Raw genomic sequence first — 5,511 nt, 5'->3', positions numbered from 1 at the left:
GGGCACGCGCACCCGGGAGCGGCGGGGCGCCCGCGCGGACCCTCGGCGCCTCACGCGAGCCGGTGACCGTCCGCCACCCCCACAGCGCGCAAGAGCGGAAGCGAGCCCTCCCCCACCCCCAGGAGGGTTTGCCCCTCCCTTCCCGCCCTCAGCCACTGAGCTGCGGGCTGAGCTGTCACGTGGGGGGCGGCGGAGCCAATGGGAAGGAGGACGAGGCGGTGAACGGGTCCTTCTGGGAGAGCGTTGCGCCGTTGATGCTAGGCGGGCGCGCACGCGCGGGGGGCGGGGCTTGTTTTCCCGCCTCTGGGGCGGGCCGAGGCCTGCGGTGGTGGCGCAGCTTCTTTTGTCGCCGGCCCGGCCTGCGCTGGCGGGCGAAGGTAGCGGCTGTCCTCGCTGCCTCAGGGCGGCCTCGCCCCTTCCTCTCAGGCTGCAGCTCTGGCTCCCCCCCAGACAGTGCCTTAGCATGAGGACGGCTCTCCCTGAGGAGGGGTGTGCTGCTGGGCTTGCTGTCAGTGGAGTGCCTTGCCGAGGTGGCCCTTGTGTGGAGACTTGTGCAGCCTTACTTACATGTTACAATAAAAGCTCGCTAAGGGGTGTGAAGCACTGAAAGTACTTGCTGCAGTAACACGCTTCACTGCTGAACCTCGGAAAACACTGAAAAGTCGCACTGCTGCTGTCAGTCGAGATGCTTTGCAGCTACTTGGCAGTCATCTTTCACTGAGACTGAAAGTTCGCTTTCATCATACTAGAAGCAAAGACAAAAAATAAGAGGTAGATTACACTAAAATGGCGTGCTAAATGTCAAAATTACATTGGTTCTTGCTCCTCCACTGGTGCAGGTGCTGGTAGAGGTGCTTTGACCAGTTACACCTTTCAGTGAGAAATGGCCACTGCTCAGAGGTATTAGCTATTTGAGCAGATGAAAGTATCTGCTTTCTGGAGGCAAGTGGTGCAACAGTCTGTCTTCAACTGTGGCTTCTTAAGCTCACTCCTGAAAGGGTTGGTAACATTTGTACTATGAAGTGGATCAAACTTGTCCTCAAAGGTTTAAATGTTTGAATTAATGAAATTTGCTGAATAGTTATCCATCAGTGTAGTACTGTATCCTAGGTACTTTAATAAAATTTTCTTACTTGAATCAGTTATTTTTAAATACTAATGCAAATACATTTAAATACCAATAGAAATAAACATTTGGTGCCATCTAGTGGTTTTCAGAGTGTAATCTAGATAGCTTTACATCAAAAGCAAATTTATTTGCTAAAGCGTGTAGTTAAAAATACTTAATTTTATTTACAGTATAAGTGAACATACTTTTTTTTGTTATGTGAAGTTTAACATAGATCTGTAGAATCTAGGTATTGAATCAATGCAGGTTTCTTAAATGAAGATTTAGCTGAACAGTTCCATCAAAACTGGGAGTGGCTGGTTGCTAGATGACTTTAGTGGTAAAGCAGTCTTTCTACTCTGAAGTGAAAATGATATTCAGTACAGAAGTTTTCTGAAAATAAATATTCCAGGAACAAATATATCTTTCCTGTCATACACACTGGAATGATAATAAAATCAAGGATACAATCAAGGATACAATCCTGAGCTTATGAAGCTCAGGAAGGCGAGACCAACATAAGTTAACTGGCTAGTCAACAGACTGTCAGATAAAATTGCTAAGGATATAAATATAGACTTTTAGTAGCCTTTGGCTGTTATACAGAGAACATCCAACCTAGTTAATGACATCTTTCATGCTTCAAGAATTTTCTCTTGGCAGGGCTATTACAATAGTTGTCCAAAGATTGTTTTATAATCACTTATAAACTGACAGCTTAAGAGGCATTCATATTGCCTCTCAAACAAACATCAGATTTCAGTGGGGTGCATTGGAGGCTTAACATAAACTGTGTTTATTTAAAGAAATAAAATATAGCTAAGTATAGGTCAGATAAAGTATTTTCCATGACATGTTGCTGACACCGGAAAGATGGGGGTAGCCTAAATTAGATATTTGAGGAAAAGCTATAGTGAGTTAGTTGTTGAGATTTAATGCTCACTGCCCTAGTTTCCATTCTTAACTGGGGAAAATGAAGATGGACTAAATTCAACTGTTCTAAGCATTTACAGGGTTTGAACTGGATATGTGTTTTGGAAGTGAGATAATCATAGCCTTAAATATTGTAAGAGAAATACAATTACATCTTAAACTGCTTATTTCATTTTGACAGAATTTTTTACATTCATGCCCTGAGTAAATGTAGTGAGCTCTATGTCTGCACAGGACGGATTTCCCCAGTGTTCTGCATTTTATATTAAGCGAACATTGGATGTGATGTCCTTGGACAAATGATCAGAGTACAGGTCTCTTTATTTTATTTTTTCTTAAAAATAATAATAAACTTAAAAACTCCAGTTCCTTCTTTCTCTCCCTACTGCCACAAATGTTTTGCAAAGTGACATAGCTGTAACAGGAAGCATAGAGAGTGCTTCCACCACAGACCTGGCTAAAACAAGTCATTAGGGCACAGTCCCAGGAAGTAGGAGATCCAAGCTTATTTCCCTCGATCTGACAGAGGTGAAAGCGTGCTTGCATGCAACAGGGATAACAATCTACTGCACTTCAGCTTCTGCATGGTAAATCCGATCTGCACACTTTTACCATTCTGTAGTTATGAGGACAAACTACCTCAAATTCCCTCACGCTCCCCACAGGTAACAGCATGCATGAGGGCAGTTACTGCAGAGCAGCTCACATCTGTAGCTTCTTACCTTGTCGCCACCATCTGTTCTCTTCCTCTTCAGTAAAAACTGCACAGTGAGCCAGCTCAGGGAGCTGATTCAGCTGAAAACAAATTTTTCTTTTTTTTTTTTGTCATGACAGCTTTCATCTTGATTGCATCTGTGAAACAATATAATTCACGGTTGCACAAGCACTGCTGCTGCACCAAGGGAAGGATGACCTGCATGTTCCAGGGATGGGGGTAAGAGCTGGAAAACCACAGCTCAGATCAGGCTAACCTGCCAGGAGACGACATTTTAAATCCTGACAAAATATCTCAAGGTATGTAGTAGAAGGAAGTATTAGCATGTTACATAATGATAGTTTTGTGTCTATGTCTGACTTTTCTCCCTGATAAAAGGAACTCTTGACTCATCAGAGTTGACTGTTGTTCTAAAGATATCACCTACTAAATGTATTGAAATCTTGATCTTAGGAAGGAAGTGATGTTTTGATATCTATTGAAGTAGGATCAGGAATTCACTAGCTAATACTTAATTAGATAAAGGGTTCACAGTTTTTTTCTTTCTGAAAATGCTTTAGGATATTGAAGCAAGGAGGCAGTAAATGTTGATGAATTACACGGAGATTACTCCTGTTTGTGTTTTCCATGGGGCTGGAGCCTGTAGCTGTTATATAGAGCCTCTGGTGAGAATGAAAAAGTCTTAACTGTGTGAAAAATGACAGGACCAGATCCAAATGAGCTAAAAATTAAATACTATTATTTCCTTTGTTGACAAAGGAAATTCCACAAAACGGTTGACCTTTCACTGAGATCAACAGTGGCAGAGCCAGTACCACTGATGAAATCTACCACTGCTGCATCTGTGTGTAACTTAGGTTATTCTTTAATTGTAGTATTCTTAGCAGAAACACATGACTGCCAGCAGGCAGCCCATATATAACTACATAATGTAAAACAGTACCTTCTATGAAAACAGAAAGCTGAGCTTCAAAATGGCTATCGTTTCATGGACTAACTTTAATATTCTGTGCCATTTGCTAGAGATGCAGTTTGTTACAGTATATGCATGCTTTGACATGATTTTGTTTATATACGTGGAAAATATTTTTTCCAAACTAAGCTGATATCTTATAGTGTGAGACAAATTAGAGTATTACTACTAAACTGGTTGCTAACAAGAACATTAATTCTTACACTTGTATGCATTAAAGCTGTTAATGTGCACATCTTGTTCACAAAATAAATTATAAAAAGGATACATCCTAAAAATAGTATTTGCTCACCCAGGAAGACTCCATAGGAACAAGTCCTTTGATGGAGTCTTCCTTTCTATATTTTGTGCCTTTCTTCCACATTTTCTTTCAGGGTGGATATAAATAGTAAAACCCTAATTTCTCATGTCAATTCTTTTCTAAATCACACTCAGCATTTCTGTAAATAGATATTATTCCCATATATTTTTATAAAGTTATATTTGTATTACCTAGGCCTGAAAGAGCTTTTTTTTTTTCTTCAAAACGTTGAGAAAAGATTGGAAAGGAAATAAACCTTTTCCCCTAAATCCAATTATGGTAATGTGGAAGCATTTTATGGATAGTTATATTGGGCGAATAGATGGAATGAATGTCTTCAGACTGTTTAGATAAAAATAAACATTGACCAATATATCACTCTAATACAACATCATGACAATTTGAAAAGATGTAACTATAAAAGCATAAAGTACATGGAATGGTTAAAATATGGCCTGGTATTGCCAGTCTTTAACCAAAACATGCGCAGTGTATAGCAAAAACATCAATTTTGTAAAAGCATGTAATAGCAAAAAGGTAAACTATCCAGTTAGAAATGTGGGTACACAAGCAAAAAGTAGCTGCATGCAAAGCAAGGAAAATGGTGAATTTGGAAACAGTGATTTTTGAGGACTACTATGAGGTAAAGCCAAAGCATTTTGCTGGGCATTTGTAAGAAGTCTGGCCTCCAACAGAGACAAATTGTGAAATTCAGAAACATGTGGCAGATATATTTTTCAAAGGCTTTAATAAAGTAGAATATAAAAGATGAGTGATGTAAGGAGCTGTAATGTTTGTTGATTTTTCTTCTGTTTGAAATTCCCTGTAGTGTAAGATCCAGGAAGATAAAAGTACTCTCCTAGGTGAGTAGGCTTATTTATCTAATCTCACCCTGCAGTCCCATTAAGGAAAAAGAGAAGGGAGACTACTGGTGCAGTATGTTTGTTATATTTGTATGGAGCTCAATACCAGTGAATGTGTTATGTGAACACAGAGTAAAAACAGATCTCTGGACACAGCTTTGCAATAAAATTGCATTTCTGTGCTGTTATATTTTCATTTATTTCAATGGTCCTATCCTGGTGTATAACTGGTACAATAAAATGCAGAATCAGGACTCCATTGAGAATTAGTGCTTAAAATCTTGCATCATGTAAATAAGAATCTAATAAAATAAAGCCAAGCCTGATTATACTGGTTTAAGATGGCTACAGAAGTTGTATTCAATGTCCTTGGGATTTATAGTTTGGTTTTATTGTTCTGATTAGGGCAGTCAAAAGAGAGAGAGACTGCAAATACATTTTCTACATCTTATAATGAACTCAAATGATGGTGCAAGGATGGATGGATGGATTTCCATCCATGTATTGCTAGGAGCTCTGTGCAACTGGAGGAGGTGGTTGTATCTTCAAGGGTTAATTTGCCTTTTAAATAGGAAATAAAATTCAGATTTGTTACTGACAACACTATTTTGTATAATT

General features: G+C 39.7%; 1 long non-coding RNA gene across 1 annotated transcript; it reads left to right on the top strand.

The window, feature by feature from the left end:
* The first annotated feature begins 321 nt into the window (after positions 1–321).
* LOC112974093 lies at positions 322–5,511 on the top strand. The gene is made up of 3 exons (XR_003256156.1): positions 322–771; positions 2,876–3,055; positions 3,317–5,511. It is a non-coding gene; the product is annotated as an uncharacterized LOC112974093 (long non-coding RNA).

The sequence above is a fragment of the Apteryx rowi genome, unplaced genomic scaffold (assembly GCF_003343035.1).
Source record: "Apteryx rowi isolate R43461 unplaced genomic scaffold, aptRow1 scaffold_59, whole genome shotgun sequence".
Lineage (NCBI taxonomy): Eukaryota > Metazoa > Chordata > Aves > Apterygiformes > Apterygidae > Apteryx > Apteryx rowi.
The sequence above is the reverse complement of the archived record's forward strand: the minus strand, read 5'-3'. Positions and strand labels throughout refer to the sequence as shown.